The 18,917-nt window shown below is 41.8% G+C and overlaps 1 protein-coding gene across 1 annotated transcript in view; it reads left to right on the plus strand.

The window, feature by feature from the left end:
• Positions 1-10,070, plus strand: part of LOC149867443 (uncharacterized) — a 193,253-nt gene extending 183,183 nt beyond the window's left edge. Inside the window, exon 10 of the mRNA XM_090041709.1 lies at positions 8,093-10,070. The gene's annotated coding sequence lies outside the window, so the exon portion shown is untranslated. The remainder of the gene's footprint in view (positions 1-8,092) is intronic.
• The last annotated feature ends 8,847 nt before the right edge of the window (positions 10,071-18,917 follow it).

The raw sequence follows: 18,917 nt of genomic DNA on the forward strand, positions 1-18,917 counted from the left end.
CATATAATTTGTTCATGTTGCTAGAATCTTTTAAAATAATAGTATCTTTTCCTCACCTTCCCTCTCTATCAATGGAAAGAGGCAAGACTGCTGGAGAATGAAATGGTATTATATAGTATTTCTCTGTGACTTCCACTGTGGAATAAAGTGGGAAGATTTCACTACCCTACAAATATCCAGTATACAAATGAATCTTGTGTGGGTTTGATCCTGCTGAGATTTGCCAACATATGAAATAAAAGGGAGAATTCTTTCTTTTTTATCTATTGCTCATACACAAGTGCTGCCTGAATGTCCTGATGTGCCCCCTGATTTTAGTGATCCATTAGCTAAGACAAGACCTGTCAAAACATAAAAATTTAACATTAGAGCAATCTATACATAAGTTTAAAAATCCAATCCTAGAACTGAGTCCGTTTTCAAGCACTTTCATCTTGAACTCTTCCTTTCAAACACATTACCATCCTTTACTAACTCTACAGCTGAGAGCTCTGAAAATATCATTAAGAAAATGATACCTTTAAAACAGAAAAATAGAACGTTTTCACATTACTCTTAACAATGATTCAGTGTTACAAAGCTATGAAAATAGCTCAGTGGCTTGACTGCCACCTACTGTTCACTGTTTTTCACACCATAACTATTTTAGTTTCTACAGCAAATAAGGATGATTGGTCAAATGTTAAGGAAAAACTATTTTATCACATGTACATTATTGAACTGGATAGAAACTATAACTGGATTTCCAAATACTAAATGGCCACACCAGTCAATAATGTATGTTTTGAATGCTGTGAATGCTGAGGAATTTCAAAAGAGATATTTAGCGCTTCCTCCACTGTCGGCAAAGTTTGAGAAGCTTCATACTTCAATTTCACAAAATCAAAACTTGTACATTAAAAGAAAAATAACTGATTTTGAAGACCTTTGAACTTTAAAACTGCAAATATAAATCTTTGTAATCCTCACTGGAAGTAATTTTCTATCATTTTGCTGCTGTCCCTTTCAATGAATATTTGTTTCAGCAACATGCTACGAGGAAGTTATGAGGGAAAATTACAGCATCTGGCCACACACAATCTCTAGTCATTTCACTCCATATAGGATCCATACTTCAAAATATAGAGTGCTTTCTGTGTCTAGTGGTTTTTGTGCAAATCCATACCAGGCAGGAAGTAGTGGTGCAATATCACCATGATGTAGAACCTTTAGAACTAGCACTGAATTTTAGATTTCTGTTGTGACTAAATGGTGTAAGACCATTTATTAGCAATAAACGTTTCATAGTCCTGTCATTACTTTTGCATGCTATTCAGAGCTGTTGCTTACACTGGGTCTTGAAAGGCACCCTAAGTTTGATATTAGATTTCTCCTGCTGTCTCATGTCGTCTTACTTTTATGAGGGATAGATACCGCATAGAATAGAAGACTGTAAACATGCACAGCCTGCAAAAATGTGAAGCAAACTGCTTGTATCATTTCCTGTTAACATGGGAAATAGTTATGTACAAAAGAAAAATAGCTTATTGGAAGGGTAGCCTAATGTTTTAATGCACTCACTCTAAACTATGTAAAGACTTTTCTAGTCGTATTTTTATACAAGTAATGAGTGTTTCAGTTAAGGATGGGGAAAATTTCATATTGCATCTTTTTCACATTTTAATACTTCTACGAAAAGTTTGCAAATGTCCAATAGAATTAAATCCACCAATGTGCTATGCTATCTTTTGGTAACCTACATTGATGTAAACATAAGGTAGACAAGTTTTTGTGTTTGCCTTGCTTTGGTTGAACATGTTGATGGAAAGCAAAGCCTTAAAACTTTCTTGTAAATAGTAGACTTAAACCAGAAGCAGCAAAAGTAATTTCTAAACATTTTAGTACTGTATATTCCTTGAACAATTGCAAACAGTATTTGTAATCTGAATGGGAAGGGCTCCTAATTATAAACTTGCATTATGTGACTCAGATGTGACTCAAATGACCAGACAGAGTACAAATAATCTATAGGAAAAATATAGGGAAACACTTACAAATTATTCATAGCTTAAAATTGGTTCACACAAATTTACTTACAGAGAAATATCAGCAGTCAAATATATTTGTGAAAAAAACAAACAAAACCCCAATTTCTCATTTGGGAGTTATTCAGGAACAGAAAAACAAGCTAAATCCACCAGATCCGTTATTTGCAGAGATGATCTCAACCAGCTGTTATACTCAAAAAGTTGTTAAAAATGTTCATTTGTAGGTTACAATTTTCCATGTTTTGAAGTCTGCCTGAAGACAGGTATTCTTTTTAAAACTTCAGTAAAATCTCCTTCTGGAGAGATAACAACACTCCCCAGTTTTAAGTCTCTGCCAATTTTTTTGCCCTCTTTACCTGCCCCACTTCTTCCCTGTCTGAGAGAGAGAGGGAAAGTAATAAGAGAACTAACTGAACTTTATAACATCAACTTTGGCCAATAAATAACCCTCACTGAGGAATGGCTTCTTAGATAAATTTGAAATGGAGGGATATAAGCAATGACGGACACTGAAAAATAGTTTGGTAGGTATGCTTTTAAAAAATGTAAAAATGTAGTGTGCACAGTATAAGCATGCAACGCTGCAGTTAATGGAATTTACCCTGTGTTTTTGTAACATGTGAAAGCCAAACAGGACTGAAGCAAATACAGATGAGCAAATGTTAACAAATAATTGTTGGCAGTATTGAGCTGTTGATTGTTTTACAGCACCCAAAGGCGTACTAGGCCCCTTACAATATAGATAAATGAAAGCATGTGGTCCTTGATGCAAAGAGCTCACAGTTTTTAATTTCACACCTGATACAATGTAAAGACGACAATAGAATAGTAGAGGGTAGAAATGAGAAATAAAAGGCAAGGGTCACAGTAAAATAATTAGTGACTATTCAGGGAAAGCACATGTATAGTATGGTTGAACAACTATGGAAGGGTTAGTCTATAAAATAAAATGGCTTGGTTGACTATTTCTAGAGGTTTTTAGAGAAGCAAGCTGGGTCAGAAAAGACATTCCATACTAGGGGCAATGTGGAGACAAATGGAAGCTAAGGCTGAAGGAACAAGCCTATTATGTATTGTGTAACTCAGTAATAAATTGGATAAAGTTTTTCCTGGTACAATTTAGGCCTGACCACATTACTCATGAATGGCAAAAACATGAGCTAGTTACACATTTCATTCCAAGGCAGTGCCAATGATTCATTTGAATTTAAAAAAACCAAAAGATGGTCTAATGCTAGAGCTGATACATACCTGACAACTGTAGCCTTATTTACATTGACTCTGACAGAACTCATCACACTATCTAAGGAGACATTAATAGCATGTTAATTAAACTACTAAATGCCACTGAACACTAAAAATACAGCTTGCTCCTTTCTGCTCAGTAATATATTACTTAATAGAAAAAATTAGTTTTACTTAAAATATTGGCAATCTATCCAAAAGAATAATATAAAGATGACCTTTTGATTAGATGTCTGTTCATTGATTTAAATTTGCCTTTTTGTGAACAGTCTTGAAGTCTGTTAGAATACAAGCATATATAATAACATGAGCTAAACAATTTTTTATTTCTTTGTGTCATTATGGAAAGATTGAAGCATGCTTCACCTAAGTGTAGTGATGCAAAAAAAATAGTATCTGGGCTGGATGTGCAAAAGCAGAGGAAAACAAGAGCTTCATATTAAAGTGCCTTCTAGGTAGCTGACATGACGCATCTAGTCAGACGTAAATAATGACAGACGGAAACTATCATGAGGTCCGTGAAGCATCAACATGCTGCCATCATTTTCGTTCTAACCTTGCCTTGCTAGCAGCTCTCAGACTTACAGGCTGAGAGATCATTTAAAAAGCAAATCCTAATGATGCTGCCCACTGTAACAACAGCCAGTGAGATTGGCATCAATTTAGCTCGGTTTAGAAACTCAGAATAGCAGCCACTGTTGACTCATGACACCCTAAACTCTCACTATTCTCCTCTTCCTTCCTTTCTCTTCCTTCCCCCCCACCCTTATCCCCCCAACTATTTATGCATCTCAATTTGAAAATGATTCACCTGTATGGGGAAGGAAGAGATAACAGTCGGTCTCTGTTGTTTTCTTGCCTATCACTATGTAAGATCTTCTGTCTTTTACTGGACTGGTTTATTAGGTAGAAAATGCCTGGATGATGTTTTGTTTTTCTTTGTATACGTTTGATGTACATTATGTATGCATAGGACAACAGTGAGTAAATAACATCCCTGTGTCCCTGTTGCTTAAACCTAACACAGTTATGGTTCAGATAAACACATCTGTATATGGCTGCCATAATCAATGTGGACTGGCAGAGCAATTTTGCAGATGCAACTCGGGGAAAAAAAAATAAAAAAACCAGTTAGCTGTCTTGTCCGGATTCAATAGAATCTATTCACCAACACAGTCTACAATAAAGCAGTAACACATTTTATTTGTTAAGCCAGTGACTTCATTGCAAACCACTGGGAACTGGAACTGATGTGCAATAACATAATGGCATTATCACTTTGCAAATCAGCGTGTGGCTTTGCTTGGGTGCTAGCAGGGCACAAGGGCTCTGAGAGAGACAGATGACAACATGAAGGGAAAAAAACAAGTAGCTCAGACTGCTTGCTTTTGATTGTAAACATTATTTTCATATAAAACAATGAATTTCCTTCTGTTTGGTAAACCTGACCCTAGGCTGTATACCTGTATTTTCATTGTTTGTATATTGAAAAAAAAAATGGAAATCTATTTATGCTTCACAGATCTTTCTAACACTTTAAGCACAAAACAAGCATCTTTTCTCAGGTTGAGATGATGGCGGGGAGGGGAGGGGTTTCTTCCAAAGTGTTTCAGAAGATTTTCTCTCTCTCTCTCTCTCTCTCTCTCTCCCTCCTTGTTTCACAATGTTCTAAATACTAATGCAGAACTGGTGAGTCTCAAAGTAAATAGATGGCACTTAATTCTGTTGGTGATATCAGGTACTGTATAGGTTGATTTCCCCAGGCGTAAGTGAAAAATGTACTATTTGGTCTTAAATTTAGACTTAATAAATAGCTAATTTAGGATCTTGTTCTATATGCAAGGATATAATCGCAAGGCATTCATTTTTAAAAGGTTTCATTTATTCTTGTGAGCTTAATTATTGCAAGGAAACTGTGAGCAATTTGTTTTTTTACCAGTGTCTGATTTCTGAGAATGGTTATTAAATATTAAATGGATGCATAATTCAGGCAATTAAGAAAGTAATCACACAAAGTAATGTAATGGAAGTTAATTATTACTGCATAAGCAAATAGTTCATTAATGCTAGTAGTTGCTATGGCTGCATTCTTAATACATGCAGAACTGAAGCATGAATCCTCTGTGTATTCAAAGAGGTAGTAGGAAGTATGGTACTGCAGAAAGAGTGCTCTTAATGAAAAGCATGGGCAAATAAGGTCATAGTGACCCCTGACTTGTCTAAATAAGGCGGGTGATCATCATTGCTTAAGAGAATTTTATCAAAATTGTGGCTGCTTTAGATGCTTATAATCTTTTCTGTTTGTAATACAAACCATGGCTTAAATCAAGGAAGAACTTGGGGAATTCAGCTTGTTAAAAAAAAAATCACCAATCCAGCTTCCCCTGTTAAAATCCTACCCCGTGGTGTTCCTCTTGTTAAAAGGCTTTAAAATCATTATATGTAACTTAAAAGGATTGTACAATTTTTCAATACAAAAGTGTAAAAGCTGGCAACCACCCTTGTTAGATTTTGTTCTTCAACTAGTGCTGCAAAATTTGACATTTCTTGCTAACATTATTTCCCTAAAGCATAACACTCATAAAGACTATTTTTAAGTCAGGAGACACACAAGCAGCTATATTCCTCACACCCCATTGTGATGCAGTAATATTAACTGTAGATCCATATAATTTGGAAAGAGATGGAGGTAGCTGTGATCTGGAGATGAACAGTGCTAAGATTTTGCTTGTCACTTGGAATGTCATGAAGACTGGGCAGTAAGTGTTAGGGGTTTTATGGCTTTTGAGGCCATGTTATGTGTCCATATTTAAATTCAGTTTTATTCTGGAGACAATTAAAATGCAAACAGACATTGCTCTTGTGCCACAAATTTTTTTTATGGTGGCACAATTTGTAAGCATCTTAGCCCCTTGTCATGCTCCAAGTGCCCAGAAATGTTGCCATGACCATAGGTAGTCACAGTCTGATGAATGGGAAGATGTCTGTTTACTTATTGTGCCCCATGGGAATTTCCCTGCAGGCTGCTGAACTCTAACTCAGGGCACATGTCTACAAGTGAGGGAACTTGCATGGGGTTTCCCTGACTTTCAGACCTAGGCCACAGGAATTCTTTGCAGGGGTTTCCCACCTAATACTTATCTCACTATCAGGTGATGACACTGAGGGCAGTTGTCCTGCAGGATTGGGTCCCTGAAGGCCCAAGAGAGCCAGTGGCCCAGCTCTGCAGGAAAATGGCCCTGGTGATGTCTGTAGATGCCAATGAAGTGGGTCAGCTGTGCTGGGGCACATCCTACCTATGCCAAAGTATCTTGGGCTGTGGGATAATGTTTTAGGTGTGGGGGGTACAGCCACATGGCAAGGGAATGCTCAGGGCCTGAGAGTCCTGACTTGGTTTTCCAAAGGCTGAAGTCCCTGTGGAAGTTGGGAAATGAGGAGGGGATGGGATGAGGGAGTTGGTTCTGCCTCGGGTCTCATCAGATTCCCGAGCCATGGCCATGAGTGTGATACCTGAAGGGTCAATAGGCCCCCAGGCTGAAGTTCCTGTAAAGATCAATGGGCATCCCTGTACTGCAGTGTTGGTCAGTGGGTCCCAAGTAACCATTTTGTTTGAGACACTGTATAAAGCTCATTTCAACCATTTACCCTTGTTTCCCTTGTCTGGGTTGGGCTTATGTGGCCTTAGTCAAAGTCAATACCCATAGCGTGGGTATGTTAAAATTAGAATTCCATTTCCTGCATCTGTGGCAGGGCCTGACAAAGAAGTGATGACCATTGCCTTGGTGTGTCCTGACCCAGGGTGGAAGCCAGAGGCTCCCCTTATTATAGAGACTAACTCCCACATTTTCCAGGTACTGGCCCAGTACTGTAAACAGCAGGCAGGCCCAAGCTATAAGAAACAACTAAAGATGCATGCTCTGTGTTCCGAGGCATATACCAGATGTGAACAGAGGAGCATGGAGGAAGGGTCCCCCCATTTTAGGGGAACTGTAGTTTGTGGAGAAAAGTCCCCAAAGGATCCCTGCAAAGGGACAGAGAGCCCTACCTGTTGCCTGCAGTTGTGTTGAAGGGTCCCCATAAGCCAAGGCCATGGTAGTTGAAGCCCTCCCCTGTGGGAAGGGTCTCAGGTATTGGAGGTGCCTGAATGGATTGCTTACTCCTGAGGGGCTAGTCCAAGAACATGTCACTGTCATGGTGGTAAACCCCTCGATGCAAAAAGTGGTGGTTCACCCTGGCCATAAGTTAGCCACCGTTAAGGAAGCAGAGGTAGTAGCTTCAATTAACTGGCCTGGGTCCACCTCAATAGATCCCAAGCGGTTTTATTTTGGGGATTCCCCTGCACCTGAGACTTGGAAGGAGCAGCTGCAGGAGAAGCTGCAACACTGGACTGGGGTTTTCTCTCTCCATGAGTGGGAGGTGAGGAAGGCTGAGGGGGGAACACCAAATTCACCTCTGTGATGCCTACCGTTTTGGGAATGGTCTTGCTGCATCCCACTGAATGAAATGGGAGAGGTCTGGCACCACCTGCAAGAACTACTCAACCATGGGATAATTACTGAGTTGAAGAGCTCATATACTTTTCCCATTGTCATTGTAAGGAAGAAGAACAGAAAATTCTCATGTGCATTGACTATAGGGTGTTAAATGCCCGGACGATTGTTGATTAGTATATGGTCCCTACGGTACAAGAGGCACTGGACTGCCTTGGGAGGAGTAAATGGTTTTCTGTATTAGACCTGAGGACCAGATATTACCAGATTCCCCTCGGAGAGGTGGACAAAGAAAAAAAAACAATCATTTGCCCTTTGGTTTTCTTTTAGTTTGAAAGGATGCCCCAAGGCATTTTGGGTGCTCCGGCCACTTTCCAAAGATTGATGGAAAGATTGATTGGGCATCTCGCCCAATTGCTCGTGTACTTGGATGACCTTATCGTGTTTGGGAGGACCCTAGATGAACATGATGAGAGGCTCCTACAAGTGCTGGATCAGTTGGAAGCTGAAGAGTCCTACCCACTAGCTCATGCCCAGCAAAACTTGATATCCAGCTCATAAATTAGAGTGGTGGCCCTTAAATGGGCTGCTAGTGAAAAATTCCAGGACTGTTTGTATGGGACAGCATTTCAAGTGTGGACTGACAATAACCCATTAACATACATTCTGATCAGCACCAAGCTGGATGCCACTGGGCATCGATAGGTTGCTACTTTAGCTGACTTTTCATTTAGCCTCCACTCTCAGGGTGGATGTAAAAATGTTGATGCTAACACCTTTGTCCTGGATGACTTCTGCTCAGGCCCCAGGAATGCTGCAACCAAAGGCCATTCGAGCTCTCTGTGATCTCCCCATGAGAAACCCATCAGGAGAAGAACACAATGGAGCTTTCTTGCCTGAAGTGCTGTGAGTACCTCCCAAAGGAATTCCCCAGGCTTAGAGCCATTACACCCTATTGACTCCTGCACTATCCCAAATTACAGCCGCCAAGTGATGAGCCAGCCAGGAGCAGGATCCTGATATCTGAAATGTGCTGTGGGTTTGGAGGGGAAGGACTGTTATGCTCCTTCCTGACCAAGTGGGCACTTCAACTGGCCAGCTTCTGCTAAGGGAGTGGGGAAAGCTGCAATTAATAGATGGTGTGCTACATTGGGTAGTACAAGACTCTGAAGGACAAGATGCTGCAGCTGATCCTCCCCAGAAGGCAGCGGGCTCTAGTGCTGTGGACCCTTCACGACAGCTTTGGCTATATGGGAATAGAGTGGACTCTGGCTTTTTAGTGCGAGAGAGATTTTTCTGGCCTTGTATGGCTGAGAACATTAAAACCAAATGCCAGACCTCTGAACACTGTGAAACTGAAAATCCTGCCATCACGTACTGCTTACCTACATAACTTTCAAAGCTCACAGCTGCTTGAACTCGTCTGCATGGGCTTTCTTACTATAGAGGGAGATGGAAACCAAAAGAGCAATGATGATAAAGGATCATTTTACATGATATGCCCAGGCTTTTGTGACCCATGATCAGACCACCTGAGCGATTTGATAAAGTGTTATGGGAGAAGTACTTTTTTCCATTTTTGGACTGCCCATCCACTTATATGCTGATCAGGGCAGGGATTTTGAGATCAAGTTACTCAAAGAGGTACTGACCATAGCAGAGATATGGAAATTCCATACAACTCCCTATCACCTGCAAGGGGATCCCCAACCCGAGATGCCCCAACAGAATGCTATTGAACATGTGGGGAAACCTAAGACTGGAGCAAAAGGCATCATGGGGCCAACATCTGTCTTTTGTTGTACGTACCTATAATTCAATAAGTAATGATGCCAATGGGCTAAGCCCATCCTTCCTCATGTTTGGGAGGCAGCCACGGCTTCCTATAGATCTGTTTCAGAGTCAAGAAGGTATATGGGCAGCACTTGTCAGATGGCCAGTATGCCCAGCAACTGAGAGACAGACTGAGGTGGGCCTACCATTTGGCTGAAAACCTAGTGAACGGCAACCAACTGAGGCACAAGCAAAATTATGATGCCCGAGTAAGGGAGTGGGGACTGAGCCCTGGGGACTGGGTGTCACTCAGGAATTTAGGCCTGACCAGGAGACATAAGATTACAGATCACTGGAAAACCAAGCCTCACCTACTTGTCAGAAGGATGGGGAATTTATCCGTGTGTGAAGTAAATTCTCACAGCACCACCTCCTGCCTACCCATTCCATTTGATTGGGAATAGGGTACACCCTATTCCCGTGTACCCGGGTTACACCATAATAAGAATCGCTTGCTTTATCAAGATTCATTTTTCTGTTAACAGATTCCACAGATTTGTTTCCATGTTCTCATTTCTCTGCGGATCTTAATATTAAAAATGTTGCCTTGTATCAAAGAATTTGGTCTTTTTTGCAACAGGATGCTCTATGAACTTGGGATTTGGGTGTTAAGTGACATTAACATGCATGATGCTCACCACCTATGTGTCTATCCATTTTTACAAATGATCTATGCTAGCCATATTAGAGAGAATGAGTCTACCTGAAGATGAACGCAGGAGGCTATACAGATCTGTGAGTGATGGTGCCTACATTGGTTCTGTCGTACGGACCATGTACTCCTGCCTTTTGGATAACAGCTCTTGCTGCTGGACAGTTCAGCCCTTAGAACTTTCTATTCATAGGGCATGCCCCCCAACTCACCTGCCACACCTTAGTCTTGTAAGAAAGAAAGAGGTTCCTTGGTCATTTGTGTCTACTCCTATGGTGGTGGTTCTTGGGGCTCCTTTTCCCCTTTACACCTCATCCACAGGCCAATCAGATCTTACAACAGTCCAAATTATCACCCTGCACATGGGAAGATCACTGGAATGGTATCAGTCAGTCACACCAAACCAGGCTGTCCAGCTAAAGGGCCCCCTGGGTCCTCTTTGATCAATAAACAAGGTAATTCCTTGTGCCAGGGTCAACATACACATCAAGTCCATTTCAATATAAATCAAAAGGTCCATTCAACATAAATCCAGAAAGGCCCCTTTTAATGTAAAGCAAAAATCCAAGGCATATACTTCATCCACAACACAGTCCTTTGGTCCTAGAGGCCTCCAACTGGTAGGCCAATCCGTTCCACCTCTGACTCAAACAAAAAACAAAAAGTTAACTCTCACTGTGATTAAACACTGGGGTGTGGGTATCCCCAAGTCCTCCTGGCCAACTCACATTCACCTCCTTGGTGCTCCAGCTGATGCACCAACACCTTCTGGGGCTTATCTGTGGCGAGCTCTTCCCATCTCTGTGGCAAACACCTCTCACTCTTTCACGGAGTCAGGACTCCTAGGGCTGAGGCTTCTTGTGACAGGGGTCCATCCTTGGGCCTGTCTAACATAGGCCTGACCCTCTGTCTCCAGGCTACCCACCCACCTCTCTCTCCTGCCGTGCCTTGATGGAACAATAATTATGGTGTTACTCAGGTAAGAGGCTGCCCATTTTCTATCCCAATGCTAGGGGTCACTATCCACTACTCCAAACCTGCCCTACACAGTGGCCCATGCCTCGCAGAGGGTATATAAATGTTGACCTGCAGCCTAGGGCATTGGGTCAGCTCACTCCCTGTTGCTGTGCTTCTTGGCACTAGGGTCTTCCCCCTATGACTGCACCCCCCCAGCACTGGGGTCTGATCACCTCCTGTTGCTGCACTCCCCCACCCCCCGCTGATGGGGTCTGATCACTTCCTGTTGCTGCGCCCCCCCTGGTGCTGGGGCTTTGCACAGTAGTGTGCCTCAATGAGGCCGCCTCCTCCCCAAATAGCCTCAGCTGAGTCCACCAGATAAAAGAATAACATAAATATGAGCCCCTGGGGTATAACATAATACAAGTCATAAAAGCCACACTCTGGCTCCTTAAAAATTCCAAACTGCTCCTTGCCTCTTGAGCACCCCCCAGCTCTGGGTACCTTGTAGATTCCTGGAGCCTCATTAGCCACAGCAACAGTCTGGCCAGCTGCCACAGCAGTCCTGGGTCTTTCTGCCATGCAGGAACTCTCTTCCCCTGGCTGCTTGCCAGAGACCTCCTCCTGCCAGCCTTGGCCCTGGGGTTTATATGTTCCCAGAGACCTATCACCTTCAGCTGACCAGCTTGGGTGCTTGGGCTATTAACCCTTACCCTCCTGGTGCTTGTTGTTCCTTTACTCAGGCCCTGCCTCTTAGCAACAGGGCTAGGGTTCCCTGTTACATTCCTCCAAGTCTACTGAGCAGGTTTCTCCGCACTCACTTCACCCCTGTCAGAGCTCTACTGTAGCCAGGCTCCGTGTGTTGTTGCCTGGGCCCCTGGAGCTTTTCTTCCCTGTTGGCACAGGGCATGCTCCTATGACATCTGCCCCAGCACACTGGCCAATCCACAGCCAGCACAAACTCACAAACTGGGGATATAGCTTCGGCTGTGGCTCAGTCAGCACTGGCCCTGCAGGTAAGTATCTGTGCCTTGGTGCCTTTGCTGGCACACACGTGGTCCCTGCTTACCACCAGGGCTTCCTCTCAGGGCATCAACACTCCTGCCACACCCCCCAAGATGCTCCCTGCTGTGACATGGTCCTATTGATTGTTTTAGTTTAAAGCAGTGGAACTAGTAGGCCTTTTGACCATTTAATCGTAACTATTGCCAGAGTAATAAAAGAAAAAGTTTAAAAATAATTGAGCAAAGTCTGCTTACCTTATTGCAGAATTCCCTAACTAAAGTGAAGAAAAGTCTTACAGAATCAGTAAAAATCCCAGGAAAGATGGAAAAATCAATTGAAGTAAATGAGAACAGTTTCATTCTTAGCGGAGTTGTAATGAGGTAGTTCATTGGTGAACCTTTCTGATTACAAGAATGCATAGATACCACTGCTCCTTTTCATGTCAGTTTCCTTCTCAGTTGGGACTAAGCTCCTACCACAATTAAATACTGCAATAAATGTAGCACCATAGCATCATACCCCTGTTAAATTACAAATGGCATGCTAGCTATATTAGCGGCATAAAAATTATCACCATGCTGGGGTTAGGTAAAGGGAAATGTGGCTTTGACCAGAAAACTCTGCTTTGATTTATTTTGTTTTAAAAATGTTTGCCCTAAAATGATTTGCTAACATCCAATGGTTGGTCATATAAAAGCAAATTTTTATCGGTCTCCTGTTAAACCATATTGGGTGTTCCATTAACAGTATGCAGTAGGTTTGGGTGTCCTCTGCATTACACTAATTGTTTAAGCATGACAGGTTATTATTTCAGTCAGAGGGGTAATGGAAATTGGAAAAAAGTAGGGCACCAACACAATTTTCTACTTCTCAAGAAGCAATTATAAATAGATGAAAAGCCATAAAAATATTACACGTGGGAACTGATCTTCACTATAACTGAAATGGATGTTATGGCAGTAGAATGAAGAGCAAAATAGATTTAGAGCTGACAAACTGCAGCAGGCAGAGCCAAAGTACTTCAGGTATTTGGAGACAATTTTCAAAAAGACATTAGTGAAACACAGTACATTTTCATCAGGAAAGTGACTTTTACATCGAACCAAAACTCTAGAGATCTTTTAGAATGATTTGAGGAAAATCTGAAAGGTGTTTTAAAATAACAACATGGGGCACCTATACACATGCAGCAAGGCTGCTCTGACACTCTGTAATTACAGTGCTTCAGAGCAGAGTTGATTAATTGAGTCTGTTGGAGCATAGTAATTACTGAACTCCAGCAGACTCCAGTGTCATGTGTATCAGCACCCTGCACTGAAAAATGGCTGCAGGGGTACTTTAACTAAAACTCATCGAATGAGCTTTAGTTAAAGTGCCCCCACTGCCACTTTTCAGTGTGGGGAGACTGATACACATGATGTTCTAGGCACTTAAATTAGAGCAGCAGTTGGAGCTACTCTAATTAAAGCATACCCCCAGCTCCCAGAGCCCTTTTACAAATGTCCATGGTGTTTGTGAAATGTATGAGACGGAACATACCAGACCATGAAGTCATCAAGTTTATTCACAAAGCAGATGTGAAAGCTTCTCAACCTGGCAAATGTATGTTAACCCTGGCCTGCAAAAACTGTTTGTGGTATGAGGTTAAGATTTAGGTCTATTTGATTGTCCACGTAATCCATAGTCTAAACAGATGCTATTATCAAATGTACCAACTGATGCCAACTGTGGTAGCCATGTTGGTCTAAGGACATAGACAGAAAAGGTTCTTTGGGTAAAGCTGATATATTTTATTAGACCTACTCAAATAGTTGGAAAAATTCTTCTTAGCAAACTTTTGAGCACAAACACCCTTCATCAGGCTGAGGAAGTGTCTGCAGATGGTTTGCTCTCTTTCTGGACGGAGTGGTAAAGCAGCCAGAGGCCAGTACGTACACAAGAAAGCCAGTCAGTTAAAATGTAAATTGAGGTGGTCAATAGGTAAGAGATCATAGAAGCAGGGTCGGAAGGGACCTTGTAGATCTTCAAGTCCAACCCCCTGCCTGGGCAGGAGAAAAACTGGGCTCAAATGACTCCAGCCAGGTAGGCATCAAGTCTCTTCTTAAAGACCCCCAGGGCAGGAGCCAGCACCACTTCCCTTGGAAGTTAGTTCCAGATCCTAGCCGCCCTAACTGTGAAGTAGTTCTTACTGATGTCTACTCTAAACCTACTCTCCAACAACTTGTGGCCGTTATTCCTTGTTATGCCAGGGGGCGCTAGGGGAAACCAGGTCTCTCCCAAACCCTTCTGGTCCCCCCTAGTGAGTTTATAGATGGTCACCAGGTCCTCCCTCAGCCTTCTGTTGTGAAGGCTGAACAGGTTCAGGTCCCGCAATCTCTCATTGTAGGGTCTGCCCTGTTGTCCCCGGATCATGCGGGTGGCCTTCCTCTGGACCCTCTCAATGTTGTCCACATCCCTCCTCCCTCCTGAAGTGGGGCGCACAGAACTGGATGCAGTACTCCATCTGTGGCCTGACCAGTATTGCATAGAGGGGGAGGATCACCTCCTTGGCCCTACTTGAGATGCACCTGTGGATGCGTGACAAGTTCTGGTTAGCCTGCCAACCGTGACCTTGCATTGTCAGCCCAAGTTCATCTTTGAGTCACTAATGATTCCAAGATCCTTTTCTGCCTCCGTGCTCTCAAGAAGGGAGTGTGCTGCTGGTTACTACTGCCCAAGTGCAGCACCCTGCACTTGTCAGTATTGAAATGCATCCTGTTTTTGTTAGCCCACCCCTGTAACCTATCCAGCTCTTGCTGCAGTCTTTCCCTCCCTACTAGCGTGCTCACCTCATCCCCAATTTCATCAGTGAATTTAAACAGGTTGCTTTTCACCCTGTCATCCAAATCGCTGATAAGGAAATTGAACAGCACAGGCCCAAGGACCAAGCCCTGGGGGACTCCGCTGCCCACTTCTCCCCAGGTCAAATATGACCCGTCCACCACCACCCTCTAAGTACGACCCTTCAGCCAATCTGCAGTCCATCTGACTGTATAGGCATCCATGCCACAGTCGCCCAATTTTTTAATGAGGATGGGGTGGGAGACGATGTCAAAGGCCTTGCTGATGAGGGGGAGGGGGGTGGGGAGGAGGAATGAAAGTGGCTATAGTCAAAGGATGAGACACAGGATGGGAGGGTAGGGGAGGGGAAAGGAATGAGAATAGCTGGTAAAAAGTGGAGGGTTTACCTGGGGAGTCGGATGTCAGGCAGGTTATAAAATCCATTGTCCATGATTTTTAGTATCCAGTAGATTGATGAAGTGAAGTTCATAGGCTTCATAGGCTCGTCCGTGGAAGGTATTTTGTAAATTCCAGGGTGGTGGCATGTGATAGAAAGAATCTGGTGCCTAGCACTAGTCATCAAAGTGATTTTTACATAAAATATTGAACAGTCATCAAATGGGGTCCAGTCACAGTTATGAATCTTATTTGCTGTTGACCTGGTGTAACTGATTCAGAGCAAGGACTTTTCCTGTATTCCCACATCCTAGGCAGGTGCCATAATTGTAAGGATGTACAATCATTCTTTCAGTCTTTTTTTGTTGGAGCTGTGCCACTTTGCATAAATTTTCTTTGAGCCAGAGAGCATTGGACAGAGAAGTCATTTGAAAGTATGTCTCCTACAGTCTGAATGAGTGTCTTGAACACTGGGTTATTGACTATTTTGCATACTCATATTTCAGAACTCCCTTCTGGACCTGAGAACCCTTTTCAATGAAAGGTTCATTAGAGAAAGTACATTTCCATGAAAAACGTGCTTTGAGAATTGGGCATTTTCTGACATAAAAATGCTTGGTTGAAACATTCCTACTGGTAAGCTAGAAATGACAGACTTGGTAATCCATTTCCAGTCCTCCTAGCCAGTCAATTCCCTCTCAGCCCTGCTCCTGTCAACATAGTAAAAGGGAGGGGATTTTTTTTCCATTTAATAAACACTTAAGTTACACCTTTGTTTCTCTTACAAACTCCTGCAGCTTATAGATGTGCTTTCTATTTAAAATCTTATTTTAGAAAGCCGATCTATAAACTGCAGGGACTGGGGAGGAAAACAAAAGTCTCACTTAAGGGTTTATTTAAAAAAAACAAAACCCCCCTCTATTTTACCATGTTGACAGAAGCAGGGCTGAGTGGGAACTGACTGAATTGTCTTTCCATGAGCACAGCTGTTTCATAGGTTTTTTTGTTTGTTTGTTTGTTTGTTTGCTTTGAAATCTTTTTGGTTTTTATTATTAGTCCATTATTTGGTATATATTTTGGTTCCCAAAATATAAGGAATTTCAAAAATTACCTATTCAAGTCAGAAATTGTTTACAATTCCTTAATTAAATTACTACTATTAAAGCTTTCATATAAAATCATAATGCCCTCTCTTTACTTCCTTGTTCTCTCCCTCTTCAAAAAAGGCTGCTCTTGCTTCCTATATTTAATGGATGTACTGGTTGTTTAATTCACTATATTCTGTATTCCCATCCGCATTCACACTTCTGCATAGCATTCTTCTTCCTTCCTTCATAAATGTAACCTGCCCTTGCAAGTACTTCAGACAATGGACTGTCTTCTTATACAAGTCATTTTCCGATGGTCCACTGAATTCTTCCCTACTGGAAAACAAATATATGAACCCCAGAAGGAGGCAGGGAATCTATGGCTTATTCATGGAGCATATGTGCTTTGGTTTGGATGTCACAATGGTTATGAAGATGCCACTCCCTCTTCAACTTACCCACTTTTTACTCTACTTCCCATGTTAAGAGCCAATATTCCCAGGGTTGCCAACTATCTGTAAACGGACAACCAGCAAAAGAAAAAAAAAAGCTAAAAACTTCTCTCTCTCTCTCTCAAGAACCCATAGAAAGTTAAGTAACTAGGAGCTTGATTTGAAGCTTTGGCTTTGAACAAAGCTGGATGTTAGATGGAGCATAACAGTACCACTTGCAGTCTGAGCAGGAGCATCTTTCAGGGGTTTGTAGCCCGTGCAGTTCCCTCCACACCCTGCATTGTCCCACCCTTAGTCATGTTCTGCAGCTGCTGTTGTGTCCCACTGCCAGTTTGTAACATTGCTGGGTCACAGGTAGGTAGGTAGGAGTCCTTTCTTGGGGGTCTGTGCCAGGACAAGAGGGCATGGTCAGAAGAGGTAAAGCTAGGGTACAGAGTGTGGTTGGGGGCATGAGGGTGTGGAGGCAAGTAGGGGACCTGTGGGATGGAGGAAGCATGGTGTAAAACTATTGCTGAAATCATCAAGCAGTGTTGCCAACCAAACACTTTTCTTTTTACTAATAATCTGCAAACTTTTTTCCCTGACCACTAAAGTTTTTGTTACAATTGTTGGTGTTAAACACCCAAATTTGAATCTGGCTCTTCTCTAGGGCCTGACATAAGAATTACATTTATTTTTATGTAAAACATATATTGGTAAAAAGGTTTGGTTGTCAGTAAAAGTTTGCAGCTTGTCAGTAAAAATGTCTTGGGTTGGCAATGCTGAATCTTCCAAACCCACCACAGCTCATGGAAAGGCACTTTAAATGATATCAGAGGACAGAAGTTTAGGGGATGGCACTTCTTGAATGCTACTTTGATAAAATTGGAAGGATTGGACACCTACTGCAGCCATACCTCAGGCTGTCATGCCACTAACTTCCACAAGGGACTTTGAGTAAAGGCAGGCTCAGTTAGCTAGTTCTGTCCACCACTGGGTGCTGCTGGCAGCTGCTACTGCACCATAAAATTTCCAGTGAATTAGAAAGTAGTGCAGCTGCAGGAGTCCAAAACAGCTTGCTGTCTCAGTTTATACATTGATTATCCCTGCCTTAACCATCGAGTGTCATTCTAGTCAATGGAATTACAGGAGGGAGTTTGAGAGAGCACAAAAGCACAAACAATGCTAAACAAAGAAAAGATAGTAGCAATAAATGCAGTGTTGCTATTAAGAATCTGATTTGGATATCTACAAGTTTCTGTTGTTTGGTAAGTGTAAATTGATGGGGGAGAATATGCTGTGCATTTTCTACCCAGCTTACAAGCTTCATTACTTTGTTGCTTTGTAGTTTACTCCAGAAACAGTACATCCTGAACTGACTACAACTGGTGTAGTGTTTAAAGGGAAAATAAGGAATGACCAAAACAATTCAAAGGAAATTTCTATTATATTTTTTTACTGCCAGCAGTGTATTCAGTGCTATACAATAAATATACAAAAAAGACCGTTCCAAACTTTGAAGGGATTATAGTCTAAAAATTAGAAACGTAAAAGGCAAAGAACAGGTTGAAATCCAGAGGTGAAGGTAATTTATGGCTTTTTTTGTTTTGTTTTTCCCCCCGTAATTAACGCACACACTTTTATATGATGATTTTTGCCTATAAGGATTTATAGTAAAATACTCTGCTAACAAGGATTTATAGTAAAAATTTAACTTGTTTGCTAATTTTAAACTTTAAGTTATGTATTGCAAGGAATGAAAAATGAATGACATTATTTCACCACCATATTTCATTTCTTGAGTGTAGAATAATTGAGGTATTATGGAAACATCTTTGTAGTATCAATAAAAATAAAGGTACAGAAGAGCTCTTAAAGGGTCTCTGTTTCCCAGGGTTTTTATGATAAATGTGGAAAATGATGTTAATATAGATATGGATATACATTCATCCATTTTAAAATATTCTTTCTAT

Source organism: Crocodylus siamensis, chromosome 4 (assembly GCF_052110815.1).
Source record: "Crocodylus siamensis isolate JL-2025a chromosome 4, ASM5211081v1, whole genome shotgun sequence".
In the NCBI taxonomy this organism is placed as follows: domain Eukaryota; kingdom Metazoa; phylum Chordata; order Crocodylia; family Crocodylidae; genus Crocodylus; species Crocodylus siamensis.